We start from the raw sequence: 27,461 nt of genomic DNA, 5'->3' as shown, positions 1-27,461 counted from the left end.
ATATAGCTAAAATAGCCTTAAAGAAATAAATGTTGGGCCAGTAGGCAGGACCCATAGATTTTTCAAGCAAATTTTGTGCTAAGTAAAGATTTAGAAATAATGTCATTAATGAAATAGATTGGATCATCGGTTGTGGACTCCAAGGTAAAATAAGTTCAACGTGAAGATAATACAAATTCTAAGCAGAGTGACTTTTGACTTTTTTTATATATATACACAAGCATTTGCATCTGTACCCTATTTTTTTTTTTAAGTCCGCATCCATCTTGCCATGTCTTATTCATTTGATTATTTATGCACTGGCTACAGCAATATTCTGTTAAATATTGAAAAGTTTGTGATTTAAACCTGACTGTGATTTGAGTTGTAAATATTTCTTATGGACCTAAAGGCTTAAATTTAACATTAGGCTGGTTTTATTTATTTTCATTGTTTTAATTTTGTAGCAAGACCAAGCAAGGATATACTTAGTTCATTAACAATAAATGAGGAAATAGTGTAGCTATGCTGTCAAGGAAATGAAAGAGCATAGAAAATACATTCAGGACTATTTAATTAATGTTTTTACTCTGCATTGTCCTACTTTTTATTCTGTAGTCTTCTTTAAAGTGCAGAAAACACTTTTGATAGACAAAGTATAATTATCCTGGTTGCTTTCAATTAAATAAATATACACTTCTAGAATGCCAAATAAAATTAAATTATATTGTTTTAAAGGAAAAAAAGGGAGGGAGGTCTGAGCAGATGAACCAGTGGTACTGTCTGGTTTTGTAATCTGTGAATATATGAATATTGTGGCAGCAGGCATGTTCCTGCTTCTTTATTGTTAGCAGTTAGGTGCTAAACCCATGTCTAGAGTGGCGTAAAGAAGGGCACTCCGTCGGAGCCTGGAGAGCACCTGGCTCCGCAGCCTGAGGATGCTGTTGGTCCAGCACAGCTGTGCCGCTGCTGCTCTTCACAAGGCTTCAGTGGAGAAACCTAAACCTGGGGGGGAGCCCTGAGGGAGGAGAACCTACCCCTTCCCTTCCCTTGCCTGTGCAAAAAACCCCCGTCCTATGGCCAAGGAGCTCTGCCTGGCACGGGAGGAGGTGCCACCTCCAGCAGTCAGAGAGTGCCTGACCGCCGGGGCTTAGCTGGGGCAACACACCGCAAATTTTACTGCAGAGAAAAGAAGAAAACCCAGATTTGCATTTCACTTGTTTTGATTCTGCTACTTAAAACTAATCTCGGGTAGCTTTTTTTATTTTCTTGAAAGCTGCTTTGTACTGACTAGCCCTTGGTATTTGTCAAATTCTTTGTTTTCTCCGCGTATTCCCTGCTGGCCTACTCAGAAGCTGGTTAAATTATGAGGATTATTCAGAGCTGCACTGGATAATAAAATGGTCTATTGATTAGTAGACTTATAATTACTTGTCTCTTAGCATGAAAGAGAAATAAGAAGATTTGATAGTAAACAAAGCAGAAAACAAATAGGGTGTTTCCAACATGTAGGGGTACACATGCTGGTCTGTGGCCTTGTACGTAAGTATTGTAATTTCCAGTTTATCATCATGAGCTTATTTGACTGCTTACAGAACTGTGACCTGCACAAGCAGACTGTTTGACAGATAATCAGCCAAAAATACAACTCCTTAATTTTTTCTGCAATACCCTGTGTATGCACTGGAAGAATAACATCATGATGAGCAATATGTTTTTGATTTTTCATGTCTTGTCATAATGAAATGGAAGTTATGGCTAATTTGTGTTTTAACTAGGTATGTACCGAGAGAAATGAATATAAATAGCGTGTCAGAATTTCAGCATGAAAAACCGTGAACACCAGTAGGTAGTGAGACCTTTCCACTTGCAGCATGTGCCTCCATACTGGTTCAACATGTCAAATTACCACTGGTCTTCCCTAAAAATGATGCACAGGATGTCCTCCACCTTCAAATCAGCTTCTCTAACAGCACTAGTCTTAAAGATGCGTGTGAAATTTTTAAGGATGCAGATCTACAAACCTACAAGCCTCGCCTAGGAGGAGAGTAGGCTGGCATCCTCTCCTCCTTCCTTAGTGCAGACTGGCAAGGCGATGGCAACAGTGCTCGCGAGAGGACTGCTCACTCATGCTGGCAGGTGACTCTGCTTCCCAGAGAGGGATGAAAGCAGAGGACACACTTTGGGATGTTTTGAAAAATAAGGATTGAAATCCTGGCAGAATTGCTGTTGATTTCAGGAGGACCGGCCCTTTAATGCCTCTTCCATGATTCACAAAAGTCTTTCCATGAATTTCTATGGGCTCTGCAAGCCTGTCTTATTTTTTTTTTTCCTAATCTCTTTCTTTGAATGCTATGAACTTCAAATAAAAACCATCTAATATTCCCCAACAACAACTCTGCACAGTTCTTGCCCATGGCAAAATGGCTGAGCCAAAGCAGTACTTTAATTAAAAGTGTGAAAATCATGTAATTCTCATGAAGTATTCAAATTCCTTTTTTGCTGGGGATTTTTTTTTTTGTTTCATTTTGTTAGAGCTGTCCAAGCATCAAGGGCTCAGTTTCCTGTTCTGTTATGCCTTTTTAAAGAATATGAGTTTCTCATTCAGAAATGAAGCAGTTCCCATTGCTTGTAATTTTGCCGGTGGGTTGATTTGACTGTGATGCAGTTTGCATGGCTCTTCTAGTTTGCCTGATTTTCCTCCACGGTAAAAACCCCTTTCCTTTAAAACCTGGCTGCTGGCAGAGAGGCAGGTGAGCAGCCCCATGCTTTCCAGGTGTGAGCAGTCTCGTCAGCCCATCGGTCTCCTCCATCACCTGGAGGTTGATGTCAATGTAAGATACTCTCCGCTAAATGTGAATTCCTTCATTAGTTTTGCGGTCTTCCTCTAGGCCTGTAATTAGAGCCCTCCTGATAACCAGCACACAACCGCACCCATTAATTAGCTCTTCGTTTGAAGGTTTCTCTCTCTGTGTTTCCATCCTTGTCAACTTCCAGGAGGCTCAGCTACCTTCAGCTGCTGCTTGAAGCCATTATCCACGTCAATCATCCTTCCCGTAAAAACCCAACCCACGGGCTCGAGGAAGCCCTCAGCATCGCTGCGGTCACGGGAAAGCCACCTATTTTCACACAGGGAAGCAGTGTGTTGGGTGAACAGCCAACATTACATTGTGTGTGCTTTTGTGGGTGTCTGTGTAGTTATTCAATAGCTGCTTTATTTTTCGACGGAGCATAGAAAAGAGACGTGGCCCAGGCTCTGCTGTTTACCTGACAGAACAGTCAAAACAGGTTTCTGATTACAGAGGCAGCAGCAGACACCCAGTCTCTGCGGGCTTCTCCACATTAGGGGATAATGGAAGCGTTTACTAACAGCCAAAGAAATTATTTATTAGGATATGAAACCTTTAATTTAGAAGGAAGGTTTCACATTCTCATGTATTTTTTTTTCCCTTATACTCCCACTCTGCAAAATGTAGCAAGGCCAAAAATTAATGCATTTGCACATCTATTTCTAAGCTATGTGGGGGTGTCTGAAAAGGTATGATTTTTGAAGTAGAACATATAATATACTCATAGCAATCTTCTCTGAACCAGCAAGGTTTTAGAAACCCGAAGATACAGATCAATCAAACCCAGTATATTACGTTCTCTGCTCTGTTAGTTTTAGATTTAAACTGGTTTATAAATGTTGAAATTGCAACAAGAATTCGCCACCTGCTAAAAATGGCTCTGATAGAGCAGGGCAACATCACATCTGGGGAAAATATGATGGAAGCCAAGACTTCACCTTTCTTTCTGCTTCCCTAACTATCTGGTACAACAGGTTTGCGTCTCATGGTATGCATAGCATCATCCCGTATGCATTTTGATGTAGGCAGTTGCCCCTGTTACCCGTTCAGGAGGCTGACACAAGGGGGTAAAGTCTTTCCTGACCCTGCCAAAGCTGATGAAAGAATCACTTCGAATCAAATTATTTCTGAAATACACAATCATATTGAAACATTTAAGCATCAAATGTTGACAAAGGTATGAAATTGTATAAATAGCTTTATTGTTTACAGAATATCCTCATCTGCAGTTGTTCACAGTTTATTTATTAGTGTGCACACAGATGTGCATTATGTACCCAGAAGGAAAGAACACAAAGACTTTTTTTCTTTATTTTGCTTGTTCTTACATGGGGGAAGAAAACATGATCTCTGACGTGCTGAAGAGCACAGAGCGAAAGGCAGATGTGGGGCTCTGTCTCCTGGTTGCCCCTCCCAACTTTTGTTTTTGCCCTGTTACAACTTCTTGTGCATCTTCTGGAAAACACACCTTGGTGTGCTGCTGCGGGCGCTGGAGCTCTTTCTCCCCTCTCCTTTGGATCCTATTGCTGTTTGCAGAAGGAGAAAACCTTTGTGCGATTTAGAAGTTTACTTCTGCCTTAGCGGCACCGAGCTCGACCCTTTCCCCAGGCTCATGGAACGCCGATGGCTCGCTCCCTTCTGAGCCTCTGGAGATCACTCAGGTTCCCTGGTGAACCCAGGGCCTGAACCGACAGCCACTGAAACGAGAATAGCACCTGTAAAATCGATAGGTGCTGGTTTAAAATAGCAAATCAACGAGATTTAGTCCGTCATTGCGATGCGCTCCCCTTGCCCCCCTACAAAAGAAGCAGGTGGCCCCATGAGAATCCACTATGGGCAAGAAAAAAGCGAATTTATTTAGGACTTTGTGACCTTTTCAGAGGCACAGTCGGTGCAGAAATCAAGGCAGATGATGTCTTTACAAGTCTTCTGGACAGTGGACAGCCAGGTGCAAGTTAGGGCAACCTTGATACTTCCTAGATTGAAACAGGGGGACAAACCCCCTTCTGCTAGCCAGCAGGGGAGAGCAAGGGTGAATACCATCCGCCTTTCACACCGGGTGCCTTTGTGTAGCTATAGGGGCGAAATGGGTCGTTGTGAATGAGTAGACATTGTCATTCTGGATTATTTTTAATTAGCAAGGTGTGGGCATGATACCTCTAAAATTTCAGAATGCTCCACTGAGTTTGTCTCATCTGATCTTTGGGGTTTTTTTGGGGTTTGTTTTTGGTTTGTTTGGGTTTTTTTCCCCACTGAAACGTATCATATGCTGTTTCTTTGTGTCTGCTTTTGTAGGTAGGATCAGTCTAGGAGCAGAATTTCTTCCTCTTTCTTCTACAGCTGTTCAGCTTCAAACATGCTTCCAATGATGTTTAATTTTGCCATTTCAAAAACGCTAAGGTTTGCAGTTGTTTACTTTTAATCATCCTTGGACAGATTTCAATACAAGTAGCTGCCTACTTCACCCTTCCTAAATCTGTATCTATGGATTTTCCCATGTAATTTGTCCCCTCCACCCTAGAAAAAGCAGTGAGTACTTTTGACTAAACCAGATCGGTGTGGGCAATCAGGTAGTGGTAATATTTGCAAAGGTAAGAAATGAAATTTATGGAGACAATTGAGACAAAATAAACGTGCCCTGTATAATTAGCATAAGAGCTGCATATCATCAAGTTTTCCCTGTGCATTATTATGACTCTGCTGATTAACCGGGTGTAGAGGGATTTGGAAAGACCGGAAAAAAGGTAGGGAATAGTAAGTAGGAGGTAATAGGAAATGGAGAATGAAAATATATATGTGCCCAGCAAAAAGAGTACGTTTCATCTGTTTCTTGGCAGTACGGGCTTTGGGACTAAAGTCTGCTGGCAGCTGTTAGTTCCAAACAGGTAGGATTGATCTAAATTACGGTTTCTTGAGAGGTAATTTTTTCCAGCGACAGTTTTTCTGCTTCCATTTGCTTAAAGAAGAAGGAGGATCTTGACCTTTCGAGAAGTGGAAGGCAGTTCTCTTAAAGATTTTCATCACTGTTGAGCTTGTTTTCCTACAATCCATGGGAACAGAGGTATCTGCAAGCCAGCCTGATGGGCGCCGTTTGGCTGACAGCGTGATGGGAAAGTTCAGACCTCCGGGAAGGAGATTACAGACTTCCTGCCAGAAGGGGGTAATTTTGTCACAGGTGCAGAGTACACTAAGTGTTACAGAGATGACAGAAAGTGTTGACACTGACATTTATTTCCCATAGTTTGGTAGTTCAGCAGAGTGGAGTCTTGCAGAAGTCTCCAGGGGGAAAGTGAAGATGTCACACTGATGAAATCCCAAATTCTGTCCCAATTCTCCTGCGAAAAGTGTAAGGCTACCTCCTCAATACCAGCTCCCTCTGGATAGGAATGAATTTGCGTATGAGTAATTACAAAATTAAAACTCACTGTAGACTGCGAATCCACACATACCCCAGAGTTGCCGAATACGTTTCCCAAGGACAATATTTGGGGGTTTGCAGGTGACTGGGCATCAGCGGACGGCCACCTCAGCATAAGGGATGGGACCCTCAAGCTGAAATGCGAAGTTATTCCCTAAGCTTGTATTTAAAACTCACATAACTTTCACGTTCATTAAGAGCACTGGAAGTGGATTTCAGGCTGTGGAGTGGCTCTCTATGATCGTAGCCACGTGTGCACACGGAGGCATGTATCACGCACTTAGTGATAAACTCCTGCAAACTATCAAGTGCTCTTGGGTTTTCATCACACGAGGTTTAAATACATTATTTGTTCATGCAGAAATTAAAGTATATAAAAAGTCTCGCTCTCATCCCAAACCACTTAATTTGTGCTTGCCCTTAGGTTGAAGTGTAAGAACTTAAGGCTTCCACCTCTGTCTGAATTGTAGGTGCAATTTTTTTTTTTTTTTTTTTGATAAAATGGTATCTGCAAAAGAAAAAAGGGGGGGCTTTTTTGCTCTTGGGTAGATCTTTTTCCTAGATAAATTACAATAATTTTAACTGCCTGTTCTGTGCAGTAGCAAGGATTTTAATGATGATATGTCTGTACAGTTCTTGTCTAGATAATGAAATATGTAGCACATTTAAATTTAAATCAAATCTCAAGTTTGTTTTTTTCTGTTCTAGGTTGTGTATGTTGGATTTTATGTATTTATTTTTTTGGTGTAGCTTTTTCAAGCGTTACACTGTTACTGCATTTTAGTAACTCTATAGATTTGTCTTTGTGGTATTTACCACAATGTCCCTTGCTACGAAATATGTGCTATACTACTCATTTCCTATCTCTCACTGCATCCACAAGCAGGTTTTTAAGCAATATTTTGGCAAAATATATACATTCAGCAAAACTCTCATGTACAGCTTGAGAGTGTGTAGTCAAGCAAATTCAGGTTCATTGCCTTTTTGCATTTAGTGTTATTTTTTTGTATCTCTGGCCTTGATTCAACAAAGCACTCAGGAATTTACTTAAATGTAAACTCATGGGTACTTAAGTGTAAAGTCAGCTGCATTTCTAACTGCTTTGCCTTGCTAAGCCCGTAACACTGACAGCATCTTCACACTCTTCAGGTAAAAGCAATCCTAACCACGTTGTCCTACTGTATCTCCCTATCACACCATCGCACATGACACACATACAGCTTCATCTCCATGAAAAGCCAAAAAACCCATAATCTGAACTTGGTTAGATGGAGGGGTATTCTCCAAAAGCAGGAATTCCATGAGAAGGTGTTTTTTGCTGGGCACCCAGAATCCGTACCTTGTACCTCTCTGACCTAGCGCGGCTCACAGCCAGCTGCGCTCTGCAGCATTTCTCCCGGCAATTCCAGGCACGGCTTCCCAAACGGCATCCCATCCTCACAGACATCTGCTTTGCATTGGAGAGGAGTCGGGATCTGCCATCCCTCCTCCATACCATTGCTGTCATTGCTACATTTGTCCCCTGAATAACAGCACGTGGGACATTACGACAGTCCATTACTGCTAATGGTGTTGTTGCAGAATCGCACTACTGAAAAATACTGCCCGAAGCAAAATATTATAGATAATTTAGTCCTGTCTTTCAGGAAAGTGCATGCTGGGGTTAATAAAAGTGTGATTTAGTGAGTGTGAAAGGACCCCGTTGTTTGGACTGCTTGAAATGGTATTTAGTATTCTCATTTAGATAATTTTCTTAATGAAAACAGGAGCGCTTTTCTTATTCGTTTTGTCCCTCAGATGAGCTGCTTTCATTGAGGACACAGCCCCAACAGGGGTTATTGTCAGGCAACCCAGGGAAACCGATGCGGCTGGCGGAAGGACGGTCAGAGCACAGCTGCCAACCGTCAGCATCGCCCTTGCTGTCCTCTACCCTGCTGTGAAGGGATGGCCAAAAAAAAGGCTGGAAGGTTTGACCATTGCCACCCCCACAGCAAAACACTGCACAAGCGACCGCGTAGTTATGGCCTGATGGTGTCCTCTGCCATCTTTACAAAGGGAAAAGGTGCAGAGTCAACATCTTGGGATTTCTAGGATGCTCCTCAGAGGGCAAAGAGGTGCTCTGAGTGGAAACGCTGAGAAATTTAAAACTGTGGGAGCTATCAAAATATAATATCCAGCTCCAGGGGACCTTTTAATTTTGCTGGCCCACACTAGAAGAAAGCAAACTTAGAAAGCATATTGTGCTTTCTGCACCATCCACTTGCACGTTGTCTTGAAGGCTGCCAGTCCCAGGGTCAAGCGTCACGTTGTGCCACAAGGCAGGGTGCAAGAGACTCAGGGCAATGGCTCTTCTATACTTAGCGCCACGTAGCACAGACAGACATTTTCACAAACAGTAACGCCACTTCCAACAAGCCACGTGGCATTTCTTTCAGCAATAACTATCTTTTTTTCGGATGCGTTACAGCGAAATGAACGTACGCAGGCAGCAGCCTTGCTGCTATCTAGCTGGGTTGGTATTCTTCACCGGGGAAAAAAACCTGCAGACACCTATCACACATGCTTATAACTTAATAACTGAATATTAAAAAAATCTTGGCATTACGATGCAAGTCTACCAAATATACCGAGCCTCACACCTTAGGGTTGAACGCAGCTCTGTGTTTAGAGGAGGGAGGCGTTTCTCAGACAGAGAAGGTCTTATTAATCCATCTTATTTTCCATGACAAAGTATATCAAGACGTAGTATTAGGTTTGTTTTACTGCCACGTGATTTGGCCGTTGGCAATAACTTTATAAACATGCCCCACACGCTGCCACTAAAACGGATGCGAGAGGGTAAGGCACGTCAGGGCGACTGTATTGTCTCTGAGCTCCGGTTAGGGGAACCGCAAAGTTAATTTCACCCGACTTTTTCATATCTCACTTGTCTTTTTCCTTAGCATAGACATCCATTATTTACAGTAGTTTTGAGGGCTTCTGGAAAAGCCTCGTAGGAGTGAGGTCAGTGCTTGTAACTTTTAACTCTTGCAACTGTTGGGATTTGGTAAAACTGTTAAAGGAAGGAAAAAAAATGAAAGAAAAACCTCTCGCTAAGGCAAATCAAAGAACGATTGTATTGTTTTAAAAGCTATCATCTGTTGAATAGACATTACGGTTGGCGTTTTTTGGGTTTGTTGACTAGCGTGGCCGAATCGTTTTCAGGGCTTGCTGGCTTTGCAGGGGTCGCTCCCAGCACCGCGCTCACCTCGCAGTGCTGGGTAACTGGTCTGGTTCTCGCCGGGGATCAACGATGGCAGATGTGCGATGCAGACAGGGTTTCCATATGGCGGCCCAGATGTGCCTCGCTGCGTGGCTCCCTGCGCCTCTTGGCCTGTCGCGTACGTGGTGCCCCTGTGGGGTGCAGTGGGGTGGGGTGGGGGGGATGCTGAAATGAAGCACGCTCCCATTTTGTGGGGTTTGGTGGGCTGCTTTGGTGGCCTCCTGCTTGTTATTCGGACCTCAACTTTTAAAACGGTGGATTAAGTTGCCGAGGTGTCACGCGTTGATGTCACACCCCTACCTTCCCGGAGCCACCCCACCGAAATCATGAGTTAAAAACCGCCTCCCCCGCCCCGCGACAGTTCGAGGGGGCGGGGGGCATCCGCGCTCCCTCCCTCCCTCCCCACCGCGGCGGGCGGGGCGGTGCCCGCTCCCTTCCGTTCCGTTCCGTGCCGCAGCGCCGGTCCCGGCGGCACCCTTCCGCTGCACAGCAGACACCCCCCCCCCCCCCCCCAGCACACCGCGCACACACCCCCCCCCCGCAGCAGTGTCCCCCCCCCACAGCACCGTACCCCCCCCAGCAGCACCGTGCCCCCCCCCCGCAGCACCGTGCCCCCCCCCGCAGCACCGTACCCCCCCCGCAGCACCGTACCCCCCCCCGCAGCACCGTGCCCCCCCCCCCGCAGCACCGTGCCCCCCCCAGCAGCACCGTGCCCCCCCCCTCCGCAGCACGGCACCCCCCGCTGCGCGCCGCCCCGCGCGGCCGGGCGCGGCCATTGGCTTGGCGGCGGCACGTGTCGGCGGGCCCCGTCTCTCCCCGCCGCCGCCGCCGCCGCCGCCGCCGCCCGTGTGCCGGGCAGCGATAGGCCGGGCTGATGCGCAGGCAGTTTATCATCCTCCTCTCCCGCGGAGGCAGGGAGCGAGCCTGTCACCAGTATTGATTTCAGAGGATGGACTAAATTTCCTAGGATTTCCATTAAGAATTAAGGGGGGGGGGGGGGGGGGGGGGAGGAAAGCAAGAAAGAAAGAAAGGGGGGAAAAAAAAAACCCAACCAGCTATAAGCAGGCAGGGTAGCCAGGCAGCCATGGATATGAGATGGCACTGTGAAAACTCTCAGGTAGCTTCTTCTCTCACAGGCGATGCAGAGCACAGGCGAAGCGCTGCAGCATGCAGGGTTTAAGATACCATTAGTCTGACAGCAAGGAGGAGAAAGGAGAAAGGAAAAAAAAAAAAAAAGGCATTTGCACTGATTACTGAAAATGACTTTTTTTTTTTTTTTTTTAGAATATGTCTCCTTGGAGATTGCATGTCATTAATATTAAGATCAAATTTCTGCACGATATCTGTTTTAAATATAAAAATGCTTTTAAATTGTTTTTGGTTGTTTTTTTTCTTTTTTCTTTTCTGCTCCAAGAAAATAATGCTTTGGTGCCCAGAGCATGGATGCTTCTGTTTTTTCTCTTCTGCTTTTTTTTTAAACAATAGAGATGGTTTTAGCATGTTTGCTACAAATGAGTATAAAGGAAAGGAAAATTGAGAAGAATCAAATAAAAGCATGAATAAAAACTGCTTCAAATAGTTGCCAGGCTGCTTTCTTTTTAATAATCTAGCAATAATTTTGGCTTAAATGATGCTTAAACCCTGACCATGCATGCTTTTCATTTTGGCTCAGAATACGCGTGTATGTGTGTGTATGTATGTGTGTATTTGTTTTGATTTGGTTTTTTTTCAGTGAACATTTGCACAACTGGAATTCCTGTGAGTTATATGCATGTTTTGATAAGAAAAATTGCATACAAATGAATGATTATATCTGATTGACTAATATTTCCTATATAAGGACTAATATAAGCTTCATTTTTAAACGAGTTCATTCTAATCTTTTGGGGGAGGGTAAATCGCTGCATGTTTATGACAATGAAAGTGTTTGTATATTTTTAAAAGACTGATTGTTTATTTGCTCGTTTCTAACGTCCAAGATCAAGGTCTTGCATTTACTTATTTATTTATTTATTTATTTACCTATCTTTAAATAACGAACCTCCAAAGCACCTGATTTAAAAGAGCATGGGTTATAAAGCTTTCCCTATTACCCGAAACCAGGCAGAAAGGTACGTGTTTGCGTGGGAGCGCCGAGCTCCCTTGGGGAGGAGCGGGATCTTTTCTCGCACCTTATTCTCCCCAAGAAGAGTTAAAATGCCGTGGCGGTGTCGCGCCTACGTGCACCATGGGAATTCTGCTGGCAAGACCAGGGCTGGCACCAGGTGGGACGGGTGTATCGCGATAGTGAGCAAAGACAAAGGTGAGGGCGAGGGTTGCCAAAAGAGGTAATAAAGGGGCTTTTAAAGAGAGCAACCAGGAGCTTCTGTGTGTACGTAAATGCCTGTTTTTCCCTTCGTTAGATAGAAAGTAAAGGGCAAGAGCTTTTCGGATACGTTGCTTTCTTTCAGATGAATCAGAGGATAATAAAGTGGGGGAGATGCTTGTTCCGATTTATCCGGGTTTACAGGTTGTAACCAGGGTGTTGAGAGGACTTACGCTTTGGGGGGGGGGCTTTTTTCTTGATTGTGGAAAGGTTACCTGCTGAATTGGATCCGAGCTATCTTAATTTTTTTTGACTGCAGTCGTGGGGCTGAGGATCAAAGCTTTGTACCTTTGGTGCACCGGGTATATTGTGTAATCCTGTTTGCATTTGTTAGCTGGGCTTCCTCAAAGTTCTGCCATTAAGCATTATTTTTTTCATGTATGCATTTAAATCTCTTAATATGCAATTCTATAAAGCAGCTCTTCTCTTACTGCCCTGGACTAATCCGTACCTGGTTTTGCTCTTCCCGTAGCATCTTACCCTTCCAAAAAATATTTTGGGTGGGTGGTAGAGTTTTCCCATGCCAAATGGTTTTGGCCTGTTGGTATCTTAGGCCACTATTCAAGTTCAGGCTGAAAACTTTATGAATTGAGTTTGGCATTCCCAGCTCTGCTCCTAATACTCTTCCACATCACCTAGGCATCATATATAATTTGACACAGCTGACAGCATCTACTTAGAAGAAGCTTAGGGTTGAGCCAGAGTGGAAATTGAATTGCCTCTCGACTCCCTAATATTAATGATCCTTCCAGGTCAGCATGGGAGTAATTGCCAGGGCAGCCTGAGGAATTGTCCATTAAACCTGCCTGGATGGTAGCTCACCTGTGGAGAGAATGCATCCAGATAACATCTACAAAATTAATTCCATTTGCTCAATATAAGGTCTGCTAGAGTTATGAATATCTCAAAAACCAACATGTCGTCTCAATTTTAAAATTAAGTGATTTTTTTTTTCGGTATTTTGACATTGATTATTACTAAGGCTAGGCAGATTTGCCTTAGATCAGTCTGAAAAACGAAGTGCACACAAAAATCTGGTTGGTGGTTTTATCTTGAAGGGCAAGCCTGTATTTCTGTAAAGGTATCGTTTGATCAAAGACCTTATGGCATAAAGCAAGAGAAGAAAAGTTCACATTGTCCATGTTCTTTAGTCCTTGAGGTATCTGCGCATTTAAAATAACCCATTAATCAGTCAAAGTTTGTATACACCAGGGCAACCTGATGAGGTGGGCAGCTGGACCTTTAAATCCAAAATCAATATTCAACAGGAATCCAGAGGAGACAAACAGCCTAAGGACAATGTTTAAAAACTCAACTGCGCTTTATGTCTTGGAGTAATGCTGATTTAGCAAGAAATCCCAGTCACAGTGCGAGAGGGTTTGTTTTCTGACCTTGTGCATTGGAGATGACATAACAAGTTAAGAGTTGTCAGCATGGCTTTACTGTGAGGAGGCAATGCAGAGGAGGTTCAGCCATCGCCTGTTGCCCTTATGAAAGGTACCTGCGTGGAGAACCAAAGAACACAGGTGCACAGAAAAGACAAAAATACTGATGCTTCAAAATAAAAATCACGTTCCTGTGAACTTGCTTCTGTGCCAGGTAGATGATTTAACAAAAATACAATCATGGGCATAGTTTGGTGACACAGGTGAGGGAATGATCTAACCTGCTGCAATCCAAGTGGGATATATCCTTTAGGAGATCTTGGGCCACCTCCTGTTCATCTGTCCTCTGTCTCTTCACAGCTACTGAAAATCACAGTGGGTTTTTTTTTTCAGCGGCCATGTAAACTATAGCAGCTCTGTATCGTAAAAGGATTTCTCACTCTGGTGACATCCCTCTGCCTTGGGTCCCCTGTTGCCACTGCTTACAGCAGTTTTTTCCTCTCCTTAGAGCTCTCTATGTCTTCGCACTGTTCGAGATGGTGTTACAGCTCGGTTGGGTTGTGCGTATCTAAAGAAATCGTCAAATTCAGTCTTAGCCAAGGAGAAGCTTTACAGTTGGAACTTGTTGATAAACAGTAAATGGTTTTCATAACTTTTTGGTTGACATTTTCAATAGCTTAAATATTTTATCATTATTTTTAGTTGTGTATATTAATGTAAAGTCTAGTCATTCTATTTGTTTCAATGTTACTAATTCTTACAAATTAGCTAAGTTTTTTTTCCAGCTACTAACTGATCAGCTTTTCTGACACAGAAATTAATTTTACACTTGTTTAGCACATTCAGCCAGTAGCAACTTTGGCTTTCTGGCTCCCTTGTTCTCTCTTTGTTTCCACATTTCTGACGTGGTTTTTCCATCCATAGGGTATTTTGTCCTGCTCTTGCAAGCTGCTCTAAGCAGCCGATCCAGGAAGAGACCGACAAAAACATGAGAGGTTGCTCTTGTGGGGTAGCTTGAATGACTACAGTATTTTTCTATGCTTTTCTGCATTCCTTCTCTCTTTTTATGTTTGTCTACATCTGAATGGTACTTTATTTTTCCCTGTGGGACGCATAATTAGATTTACCTATATAGTCACACGCAGTTAAGTAGGGCTAATCCTTTTTTTTCACATCATATCTTGCAATCCTTTTGGGTGAAACTTTGGGTAATACCTCCAATCTAAGTACCGTATGGAGATGAGGCAGAGTAGGGGTGGGGCACAAAACTTATAGTCAATGGCTTTTTGAAAGGGTGCGGAGTGACTGTACGTCACCAGGCAGCCGATGGAACTCATCCGTAGTTCCTCCAAAGAAATACCTGTTGGGACTGTTTCTGTGCAGCCCCTGTGCCATGGCTGGCTGGTTTTTGATGGGACACTGCAAAGGAGGTCAAATTTTTGTTCTGTGCTCATATATCCAGCTTGCTACTAGCAAGAAATACCGCTTTTTCTTTTTTTTTTTTTCCTTTTTTTTTTTTTTCTCTCTACTAATGCATTCAACTGCATAAGGGAAAAAATGCATGAAATCTTTTAAAAAAAAGTGGATAGGCCAGGGATTAGAAAGTATGTTTTGTATGTGCAGGAAAACTGGGCGTTGTGGGCACACGGATTAGTCTTGTGCATCAGTGTGGGTAGGTTTCCAAAAAAAGTGGATTCAGGGTGAAATTTTGCCAGCGTTAAGGTCAGTTGGAAGTTTTGTCATTGACTTTAATGTCATTGACATGTTATCGCTGGAAGAAGTCTGAATAGCACAGAGTATGAAGTCCAAGTAAGTGAGGACGTATGAATTGATTTCTAAACCTAGCTATCTCTTGGTTGATTGTTGCTAAAAGTATATCAGAAGTGAAGTGGAAAATGCATGAGATGGTATTTTCCCCAAAATGATTCATTTTAAATTCCGTCTCATGAACTAAATGATTACTCGCCAGTGAAGAGCTGGGAAGCTTTCAGGTGGTTAGGTGTTTCTCACGCGGATGGTCCGTAACATCCAGGACCTTGGAACACCTTCTGGTTTGAGTCTGGCCGCATGTTTTTGGCACCCATCCAGAAATGGATGCAGTAAGTTGCGGGCTTTAGCACAGAGTAAATTCCATTTCTCGGTCACAATAATGTCAGCGTCTTGTTCGCTGGTTTCTCTAAATTGGCTGCGGTATGGCTGCAAACCGATAAAAACTTAACATAAAGTAAGTTTTACTTTACTTACTTACATAAAGTAAAAAGTGTTTTCTTGAAGTTTCCACAAGTTTTGTATTTGTTTTTTCTTTCTCGTAGTTCTTCTGATTTCTTTTATTCCCTTTCCTACCTATTTTCAAATCTCCCTTGCTACTTCACTCTCGCTGTGAGGGCTACGCCATCATGTATGCTGCTGTTACATTATTCCGCACCGGAGGCTGGGGGAGATGCTTTGCTTTTCTGTGTTGTTCTTTAGCGCTGCTTCACCTTAGTTGTTCAGGGGTTTTGTTGGATTTTCAAAATTTGTCTAGAAGGTTATTTGAGCTGTTAACCAAAACCGGTAAGTCAGCAAAGTTGGTGAGCAAGTTCCGTGTCAGGAAAAGGGTGATTCGAGTCTAGGGCTGTGTGTCTGCACTGTGACCACTACCAGTTTTTACAGCTCCCTCAAAGCAGAATATACACCCGGGGCACAGCTGCGTCGAAGAAGTGGAGAATGGCTTTTGGTTTTCACCTGCTTTAGCTTGCATGATGAAAGGGTCTTTTAGAAATGTGGTGTCCACAGAGTACACAGAAAATGAGCAAATGTGCATTATTTGTGTGGAGTATGTTGTAACAGTAGAAGCAAAAATGAAGTTTACATGGCCCTTAGGAGTAAAGCATTTAAAAATATGCTCATTTGCTTAGTAACAGGGATATGACAGCAAATGAAGAGTCACAATTTTACCTTACATATAACACAGGTCATTTAAATACCGGTATTTAAATGTCAGTAAGGCACCAAAGATGGGGGAGCTGAGGAACGGAGCACAGCAGAGTTTGACAAAGAACGAACCTCGGTCACGTTTCAGAGCAGCAAGGTGGCAGCGAGGAGTGGGTGGGAGACCACGCAGCCAACATCACAGCAGGCCAGTAAAAAAAAAAAATCCACTCCGGTAAGCTCCGCTCCCAAATGCAAATATGTTCTGTGAGGTTGCGGTCAACGTCAACTGCCGTTTCCCGGGCAAGCTTGCTTCCCCCGGCCCATGCCAGCTTCACAGCGGTTTGCAAAGCCAAGCTAAAAATGTAGCTTGTGGTTTCATAGAGGATGTCCATCTGCACCGAACAGCCTGAGCAGCCCCGGGCCCTCGCCGACAACTGTGTCTGCGGAACTGCCGCATCCCACGTGAGCAGCGGCAACCGATTTCAGCACACGTCGCATCAGTGCCAGAAATAACTCTCCTCTTGTCCTAGGCATAAAGGGCACAGCCCTAGGGCACTGCACCCTTATTCATCTTTAGGCTTAGCCCCAAGAAACACGGTTTGTATCCTTTAAATGGGTTTAAACTCAGCCTGGCCCAGTGAGGGATCTCCACAGGAGTCCCCTGGCACGTCCAGTGCGTGTTGGATTGTGGTCCTCTTGTTCCGTTTTGGTTAGGAAGAGACTTTACAGGAGAGACTTTCTGTTACTCCTCTTTCTGTTTATTGCAAGTATTCTAGCTAACTTAACAGACAGTAGGACGTTTCTGCTAACTCTTGCAGGGGTCAGGGCACAGGAAACAGCTAAGAGAGAATCAGCGTCATTTCTTTCTTTCTGCCTGTATCGTAAGTGCTAAATTGCCAGTTGCATGATTTTTACCTAGAGGCATAACAAAGTAAGACCCCACGCTTTTCCGTAAGCTACACTGACAATTGTTATCTTTACCAGCCCTAACCCTTCGCTTTGCAGCTTTACCTGTGCAGAAAATTTCAATTGCTACATAATTCCCCTTTCTGCTGGGGATACGTAGGGAATAACATAAGTAAAGTGGTAGCGGAGACATCTGAAAAGGCTACAAAGGTGACCTTTGCAAAATACTCCTTCAGGGTTACTGGTGATGATGTGTGAGGCAGAAAGGATACAGACTGACATTCAAATCTCACTGTTTTTGTGCAGCAGATAGTTATAAAGGAAATAATAGCAACTTTTAAGCCCATAGGAACGTATCCGTCACTTTGTCTAATCTTCGTTTTCTGGCAGTTTAAAATAGGTGAATGAGATGGTCAGCCTAGTCCTGAAAAGGTCTGAGACAATTTTCTTGTGTCCAAACAGTCTGCAATATCTGTTCCCCATTGCTGTATAGGTGATTTATCTGAAGCAGGAAAGAGCAGCAGCTTTTATGACAGCAGGATCGTTCTTCCCGTGTGCAGCCACTGCAGGATGAGGAGCTCTGGCAGCTGATCCATGACCCTTGCTCCTGCCTTGCATTGTGCAGAGACTGACTTGACTGCTCTAGTAGACTTTATGTTATTCTTTTTATAGCCCGGTATCCATACTGCTTCAGGGATTATAGTCAGCTTTTCAGCTGCAGATATTGTTGTACCTGGAAATAAAGCAACCAAAGGTAACCTGGGTAAATGATCTAAAAATACAGTGGGAAGTGACTAATTCCCATTGAAAGCCTAGCTCAACTGTAATTCATTTCATTTCCAAGAGAAGATTCTCATTTACTGTGATTAATTAGACAGAACCATCTTGAGATTACTAAATAATAAGATGACCCCAGAAAATAACATTATTCCCCTTGAATGAACTATAAGCAGCTTCAGTTGTTTATCAGACTATTAGTGCGAGACATATGCCTGTACTACTGATGAGCTATAGAGGGCAAAATGGAAAGACGTTGCCTTACCCATGTTGATAACTAGAGTAAGAACAGCTGAAGCTGTGAAAAATGTTGGTTAAACAATGTTCTCTCACAACGTGGAAACCAGCATTATTCAGAGCCTGACTCGAGTCTGCAGTTCTTTTAGCCCAGTGCATCCCGATGGGCGAGGGCTTGGTGGTGTGGGTCCCGGGCTTGCTGGCCCCACTCCCTCGGCAAATCAGTATATGAGTGCAGCATTACCTGTGTTCCTAGCTTGAATGTAGAAACTCCTGTCCTTCATCAGTTTCTGGGAACTTTACGTTCCTCATTCATTTATGAATACACCAGATAATTTCTAGGTTTTAGCTGAATTTGAGGATCCAAGCAAGATTTGGGCAAAACAGTTATCAATCACATTATTCTGGTGCTTTGGAGAAAGTTTGTGTCACCATTTAGCTAACCCACATTCAATTCGTGGTGAGCTTTGCAAACTGTCTTTTATTATTTCACAGGGTCTTATACTAAACCTTTAGTGCCATTATTTTCAGATATTAAGGATAAATCTTTTCCCATGAATATTCTCTGCTGGGCTTTTCCTCTGGTACGAGTGTCCCAGAACAGCTAATCAATCTAATAGAGGGCATTAGGAATGACAAAGAAATTGTGTCTTGCGTTGAAATTATCCTGAGCATTAAAGTTGACAGTCTAATAATTAAATATGTTAGAAAATGTCTAATCTCTCTATTTCTTGCATTTTCCAGGTGGTATTTGAGTTATTACCCAGATTTAGTGTTTCGCATGTATGCGTATGACCTGAAATAGGTTAATGATTGAGTAAGCTACTTCTTTGGGGTTGGGTGGACTTTTTCTTCCAGTGCAAGTTTGTTAATTTGGAGTTTGTAAATTCATATAGACGTAATGGAAATGTTAGTAACTGCGTAAGTTGCTGGATCTGATTTCCATGTGAGCTGTTCTGGCTCTGAAATACTGGAAAGGATGCTCCGGTCAGCAGGTGCTCTCTCTCCAAAAAAAGACGAGGAGTTTCAGCGGGGAACACTACCGTAGCACATGGACGGGGGTGGCATGTGCGATCCAACCGCCGACGCTCCTCCTTGTGCTGGTGGCCTGAGTTTGGGCTGTAAGCGTGGTGTGCGTGCCCAATCCACGATCTCTCCGGCTGAAGGAGCCGGCCAGGTCTGGATGCTGAACTGAGCAAAACTCCTGCTTCATTCCAAGGATCTCTAATTTTATTAGATTGTCTGTATGAAGCAGGTGGCTGACTGACTACCAAATACATTTTCAGAGTTGAGACTGTAGTCTTTATCAGGGAAGTTTTGTTTATCTCACACTTCAGAGGTCAAATCAGGAAACGGTGGTGCTCTCCTTACCATCAATTTCATGCAAATTAAAATCTCAAAATAAGAGTCTTGTAACTGTCTCTGCTGCTCTTCTATTTGTTAACCTCATTTACAGTGGAAGACTGAGTGTTACACTCAGATTTCAGAACCAGCACCCCCCTGAAATGACTTGGAGCAATATTTGCTTCTTATATCTCTTATTGCTTGCTGGCTGAAAATTCAGCAGGGCATCATTGCATCTGTCCCTACTCCGTTCCTGCTCCTTTGGAATTGCGCATTGGGCCAGTAGCTCACATGCAGTAATCCCGCTTAGAGCCGTGTCAGTAGAAAGGGGAAGGGACCTCAGTGCAAGAGCCTGCCTTCGGTATATTTTTAAAACAAAGCGTCCAATATGCTATAACCATCCATCTGCCACCAGGATCTTGCAAGCCTACCCGCTTTGATTCCTGCCCTTGCACGCCATGCCCGTGAAGAAGACACCCTTCCCAAGGTCACACGCTGGTGTGCTTTTATGCTTAGAAAACGGATGAAGGGTTATTCAGAACAACAAAGTGAAAAGTCTCTGAAAGGATTCGTCCCTCAGCAGGTACTTTGAATCTTGCGCGCAGCCATGGGCTACAGCTGTGGAAGTCACAGAGAGTTATAAATTAGCCTTGTGGGGACAGCTAATTGGCAGCTTCTCCTTCAAAATGAGACCTTTTTGTGCAGTGAGTATCTGTGTGTGCATCTTCATACTCAGGCAGAGTTGTAAAAATATTTGATACGTAATCTCCCATTTTTTTCTGCAGTGATTCAGCTGCGGAGGACAGCTTATGTATTTGAGAATGATCATAGGTAGCTCTGAGCCCTGATACAAAGGGAAAAGACTGTAGTTAAGTAATCTGATTTCAGGCAGAGAATCTTCTTTGGACAGACATGCTACCCCTAACCTGAGGATATTGATACCGTCCTCAAGAGCACTCTGTAAAACAGAGTAGTAAACACTGGTTAATGTCTTGGAGGTGGTGGAAGAGAGGATTAAATAAATTGTAAAAGTTAAAGCATTTCTTGTATGAGCCAGTGATTGGGAAACCAGTCTTGAAAACTCCTGTAGCCCCTTTAAAAAAAACCAAACCAAAAACCTAAGAAGAATGGGGCATCTTAACCTTCCAGAAAGAGAAAAAAAAAAAAAAAAAATCTTTCCAGAGACTTTACAGTTTATTCTTGTGGTGTTTTGAGGCATGAGGAGGATACCCAAACACCACTGCCAAAGAAGCAAGGGTAACACATTGGTGCACAGAGAGAGGATGCGGGCTGCAGCAGGCGACAGGGAAGTTTTATTTTCTTCTTGTTCCACATTTATGGAAACTTCACTTTCAGCAAGCACTGCATAGAGGGTAGATGCAGGCAGGCTTTGACCCCATCCATGGATTACAGCATACGTTCCTTTTCAATTACTGTCCATCTCCGTGTCACGGTGAGATTTACTAACATGCAGGATTAAAGAGATAAGCAGTTGGTGGTGATCTGGAAAGCACAGGAGTTGTGTTCATCCCCAGGAAGGGCTGTAGCGATGCTGGAGAGCACTCTTAGACACTGTTTGTGTTTTCCCAAAGCCGTATCAAGAAAGAAGCTAAGCAGGTGTGGATCAGGCTGGTTTGGGGAGGAGGGAAAGCAGCCTGGAGAAACTGGTAAGTAGCTGAACATGCAGTTGGTTGATGCCAAAGTTCACCAGAGAAGACAGAGGCAGGGCAGGGTGGGATCATTTCAGCTGATGTTCACATTACATCTGGCATTTGTCTCCCAGGTGCTGTTGTGCTGCAGGAAGCAACGTTAGAAAAGTTGCCTGATGGGGTATTTCACAAAAGGGAGGTTTCTTCTCTGTGAATAAATGGGCAGCAGAAGAGGCCAGCTTGCTATCACAGCTGAGCATACAAAAGCTCAAAATAAAGCAGCTGAGATCCAAAGTTTCCAATATCAAGAGATCCATTCAGCTAGAAAATTGAAAAGATGATGCTCATTAAAAGTGGTTTCTTATATCTGTACATGTATTTCAACCAGCCATTAGAAGATGCATTAGAAACCATTTTCAGTGTGTGGCTTCTGAGATGCATCAATAACGATAAGGCATTGGGCGAGAGAGAGTTTGGGGATTTTAAAATGAAGTCAGGTTTTAGCTACGTTTTTACCAGGATTAATAAAATGGGTATCCCTTCCACTTTGCTCACCCAATGTAGCCTTTAGGAACTGTTTACATTAAATGTGAAAATTATGTGGTAGAACCTGAAATGTGCAACTAGACTGTTGGAGCCCTTAATTTCATAAAGCCCATTTTCCATGTCAAAATAGCATTGCAAAGGAAATGATGCCAGGTAGACTGGAACATGTATAGCTTAGCAAGGTCTTAAAACCTTTTTGATAAAAGACTTTGTGAAAAAAGGTCTGAAAAGCTTATCACTGTGGGGTTTGGGTTTTCTGGATTTGAAGGAGGATAGTGAGTTGGTAGTGTTGCAAAAGCTTTGTGGTATTCCGTGATTAAAGAGCACTAAAGTGTTACTTGAAAAGAAAGGAGGAGGCTGGAAGAGAACGAGCTCTGGGCCAGTTTTGCTGCAGGCCGTCACCTGCGAACAGATTTACGGTTGGAAGAGCCTATGGAAAATATATGTCTGTGAGAGTACTTGGGGGAGGTGACATTCTGAGGTGTGCGTTGATAAGATGGTCAGGCACAACGCCACAAAAACAGCAGCTGCCAGAAAGAGGAGTGGGTGTTTGCTGATGTTCCGGCATCTGCCTCCATGCTAAAACAGCAGCAGGACTGGGAGTTAAACTGGGAGGGAGTTCGTGGTGCAGGCTGGAGAGCTCTCTGGCATGAACTTGGCCTTACATACCAAAACCCTGTGATGAGGGGAAGAAAACCTTCCCCACCTCCTTTTTTTTTTCCCCCTTGGGGAAGTTACAGGTGATGATTTGCTTGCCTAGATCAGTGCTTGCATTTTTTTTATTGCCTGCTTGCTTTTGGGGAGAGGGAGAGTCTATCAGGTACAAATACTGGACATCAAACAAATTTAGCCTTGCTATTTCTAAACCAGAAATAAATGGCTTTGTTGAATCTTCCAATATGTATAGAAAGAGTGTCCACCCATCACTGGCATGGCAGAAATGTCATAGCCTTTTCCAGCTAGCAAAATTTCAATTCAGTTAAGAGACACCCCTGGCTGAAGGCAGGGAAGTCTAGCTCAAGACACAAATTTTAAACACAAACTCATAGTGGTTCGCTCACCCACAGAGGAACTTATTCATAGTTACCTAAGCTGAAAACCTAAGACTGAAAAAGAATTTCTGGGTCGTAAAGTCCAATCTGTTTCCGAATTTCTCCTCTAGCGTTACAGTTTTAGATGGACCTTTCCAGCAGTAGATATGTATTAGAAGCCTTTAGGCAGGAAAAAATGCCCAGCGCTGCTCATTTGGCCCTTTAAATTAGTTGTTTAGGAATGTTGAAGAGTGAACATATTTTTCTATTTTATTTTTCTATCATTTCACTAGGCATTGTTTTAATATAGCAAGACCCGAACAAATTACGATTACAAAACAGAAGCATAAACATAGTTATATACCGTAATGAGGACTTGCATTACTAGTTACTGACAGAGCATAAGCTAGATTCTTGTTATTGAACATTTTTCAGATGCTTCTTTCCTAACACCAGCAATTTTCAAGTCGCTGATGCCTTTTTCAGTGTTGGTGTTTTTTAAAAGTCATCACCATTTTGTGTTTATTATAGTAACAAGAGTAAAACATTCTGAGGGGTAACAAAGGCTACCTGATATGTTCTAGTTCTCTATACCTGCATTTCAAAATGTTGACAAAGAATGCTTGGCCCTGACAGTGTCTCGTGACCTCTGGGGTGGCCTTTCACAGTCATCCCAAGGAGGACATCCATTAACTGAGAAATATTTCTGTACATGAACTGTGTCATTATCTAGAATAACCATGTTTTCTGCCAAAGTGGCCTGTTAGCAACAGTCCATTTATTTAAGAAGATGTTTCAGTAATCGCGGAATGACTGACCAAATAATCCTAATCTAGGGGCTCCTCTGTCAATGATCTGAACTTTTGCAGAACCTGGTGAGGACATAAAGGCTGGAAGATCTGTCGGTCTTTATCCAAGCAAAATTCCCGCTGGCAGCAGTGGGAGCAATGCCTAGTAAGACCTAAAAACGGAGTTAGTGGAATGCAGAGGAATTCATCCTTGCTTCTGAAAACTTCTACTTAAATCCAGTTGACATTGTGGGAGGGGAGCAGAAGTGGGAGATGAATTTAAAGAGCAATTAGCAGAAGAGTTTGCTTGTAAAGCAATTCTGGCTTTTTGCTGTTTGATTTTGAAATTATTTTAATTGTCTTTCATTTAAGAATGTTGAACCTTTAATGAAAACGAGAAATTAGATGCTGCTGTTAGAGAGGAAATTGCACTCATTACAAAGAGCAGGCTTGGATGCAGGAGTTGGTGCACAATGCTGAAGCCACTTTTGTCATTCAAGGAGTTTGATTAAAGTGGTTCTTGCCTTTGTGAACATCTGTGCATTTTACATGGTAATGGAAAATATTCCTTCATCTCCTTTCTCTTTTAAAGATCCTTGTGCTTTAAGAGCTGTCCTGTGATGAACAGCAATAGTGGCATAGGTCAAACATAGGCATTCCTATTTGTCATGGTTAACATCCATAATCTCTTCAGTGCCCAGTATAGCTTAGCCCCTAATAGGTATTCCTATAGGTGTTGGCATTTCTGAAGCTTCACTGAATTTCTCTGGGAAAGGAAAAGAAAAAGGAAGAAAAAAAAACAAGAAAAAAACCCCCAAACAAAATGAAAGTTCCTGTTTTACATAAATGTCTTCCTACTTTGGTTCTCCACAGTATAAATTATGACATGAAATATTCATTTGTTGCAAGGCATGGTTCTGTAGCTTATTTGCTTAACTCCTGCAGTATTTTAATGAAAATCCAATTTGGTTTTGACAGGTTAGGGTTGTACTTTTAAAGGCAAAGTGGCAGACTTGTAGATAGTGATTCCTTAAAGAGTGATTATAGAGACAGTTGCTTATATAGTTACTGCATTATATGTATGTTACCAGTGTTACATGACATTAAAATAAGTCATTAATCCATACGCTTATTATCCCCAGTAGCTAAAAAGACAGGGAATGAGAAAAGTAGACCAACCACCATGAGAAATGGAATGGGTCCTCAAAGGAGGTCCTGATTGCTGAAGAAAATGAGATACCATGTCTGATACGAAGTTTGCGTGCACATATTTCTGACATTCCACTTTGCAGATAATTTTCTTATCTAGAATAATTAGGGGTATTCGTTGCTCGTGTGTGTCTGTGTCTTAATGCTGAGCTGCTGCTGCTGCTGCTGTCGTGAAAGTACTGTTTTTCTCTTGGGTATACCCAGTACTGGCCCCGGGTCTCAACTCTGCACTGAAGCATTGCAGCTCGTGCTTCTCTAAGCTAAGGTGGCTCTCTTACCAGATCAGGCAGAGCAGGAGAGGCTAAAAGGAAAGCACAGTAAAGGCTCTTGGAGATCATGGGTGATTGCCCTGTGTAAAATGAAGCAGGGGGACTTAAATTAGTTTTATTTTCCACAACGTATGGCTGCGTAAGTGGGAGGGGGGTTGATTGAAATGCTTGGACTTGGGATAGAAATGATGATTTTACTGAATCTCTAGTGCTTCTAAAGGTGTGTAGTCCTTTGCAAGTAAAAGTGGCAGGGTTAAAACCATTGCATGCAGTGCATGGCATCTTCCAGAACTGGATCGTTCTCGATGTGGGAAAGGCAGTGCAGATTTTGAAGTTAGGATCTGATCTGAAGCTGGATACAGCTTTCCATATGGAAAGATTCACCAGATTCTTTGAAGTGACACCTTAATGAAGTTTTGAGTCATACAGCAATGACCTACGTGAAAGCAGCTGTGAAACGATGATTGTATCTTTCTAAACATTATGAAATGCAGGGATTAAACACAGAATCTCCCACAAACACACACATGCTCACTCTGCCTATTTTCTAGTTCACTGTGTACGAGGGACTTTAGTCATTTTCCTCTTCTGCAGGTAAGATTACGTTTTCTTTTAAATTATTCTTTCTTAATAAGTGGTTCGGGTGCCTGAAACAACACAGCAAGTTCAAAGGTTTATCTGCAAGGCTAAGTGTTGCTGTGCTGGAAATCGCCCATTGCTTGGGCAGGTTATTATTGGAACCGAGCAAGTTTCAACCACTGTTAATTAGCTTTTGAACATTTTGTTGCTGTTGGGTTTTGTTTCACAATAATTTCTCTGGTGTTTACTCTGTGCTCAACCAGGTAAAGTAAGCATTAAGTCTCAATTAAGATTGCTATACTCATCAAGCAGAAATTCTCAGTAGTATTCAGTTCTTCCAGCCATTGCTTTCAGGAAAGCAACGCTGTTGTTTTGCATGAGATGGATGCATTGTATGCCTACAGACAGCGGACAACAGGCTTTTATGTAGTCCCTTGAATACGGTGAAATATGCTGCAAGAGATGTGCTTGTGAATAAAATATTCTAGCAAATTAATTGCAGGCATGCTGGAGTTGCCTGTGTTGTGTAATATTAAGGTGCGTCTTTAACATACGGAGCATGTTTTCTGTAAAGTACATTACAGCCTGAGAAACGGGGTAGAGCCAGACTCAGCCTGCTGCAGTCTGATAAGGGACAGATGGTACCTATGAACCCCACAGGGGGTGGAAAACCGGAGTGTTGGGAGGGGATCCCTGTATCACAGGGGAATTCATTATCTATTAAAAAAAAAAAAAAAAAAAGGTACAATAATGGAAAGGTAGGGGTTTGTAACTTTAATAAGTAATAGAGGAGGGTGAATCCCTCTGCATCCACAACAGAACTGGGAATTGTGGCAATCATTCCCTGGCAAGCAAAGGTTCCCAAATAGCACGGGCTCACGGTAGAGAGGGAGCACCACTGACCGTGCCCTCTCCTCTCGTCGTGCGTCCAGGTGCCGGCTTTCCTTTGCCATCCGCACTCGGGGAAGCCAGTTGGACCAAAACCTGTGGAAACAGCGGGTGATTTCTCGGCATTTCACTGGGAATGTGCACAACGTGGTGATGGCAGGAGCTGGTCAGAAAGTGACCATGGGGTGGGACAGCCGCCGTCGCGTCTCTGCCTGCCTCCATTGCTGGTGCAAAACACGGTGCCGCATTTCCCCGGGGAAGTCGAGAGCGTGTTTGTCTCTGCCTTCATCAGCCGGGAAAGAGGGCTGCCTCGCCGTTTGCGTTTCGGAGAAGAGCCCTGTCTCGTTCATACGCAGGCAGCCAAGCCCGGGGGGGTTCCGGGGATGGGGGTTTTCAGCATCACACCTAGTCACGCTGGGAGACGCCAGGCACAAAGCAGCGTCTCCGCATCTCGTGCCGGAGCTCGACCAGGAATATGTGATATGTGTCGCAAAAAGAGTAATTAAACTCTGTTTTCAAATAAAAGAGAAATTGGCAGAAAGACACAGTTGTTCACCTGGGTCCTCTGTATCTTTTTGGTGCACAGCTTTTGCTGGGGAACCTTGAAGAAGTAAAAATTACATAATTCTATCTGTTCAGTGAACTGAATTATTCATTTTAAATGAAAATATTTATAATCATATGTCAGAAAATAAGTGTGATTTCTAGGCAACTATGCCTAATAAGAACCCTGTGGTGTGAAATCTAGTCTATGGCTGCTAAATAGTTATCCATCTTAAAGCTGTGCTGGTCTATGTGTATTTTTAGGCATCCTATCAATAAATATTTTATAAAGTGCTGCAGACAGTCGAGGGAGGAAATGTTCTGTTGCAGAGGAATCCAATTTCAGGTTCCCCATAAAATGATGTGTTTTACAGGGTTTGATATCAGATACAAAAACAAGGATGTTGTATAAAATGCATCAGATGTGATCACTGAAGAAACCACGCTGTGTTGTGAATAATTTGTGATCCTTCAAAGAAAACTAGAAAGGCTCTGAGCAGACTGTGTAGTGATAAATATCAATC

The 27,461-nt window shown here is 43.0% G+C and overlaps 1 protein-coding gene across 1 annotated transcript in view; it reads left to right on the top strand.

Moving 5' to 3' along the window:
- NRXN1 (neurexin 1) overlaps positions 1–27,461 on the top strand; it is a 733,713-nt gene that overhangs the window by 667,621 nt on the left and 38,631 nt on the right.

The sequence above is a fragment of the Balearica regulorum genome, chromosome 3, assembly GCF_011004875.1.
Source record: "Balearica regulorum gibbericeps isolate bBalReg1 chromosome 3, bBalReg1.pri, whole genome shotgun sequence".
Lineage (NCBI taxonomy): Eukaryota > Metazoa > Chordata > Aves > Gruiformes > Gruidae > Balearica > Balearica regulorum.
This window is presented reverse-complemented; position numbering and strand designations above follow the sequence as displayed.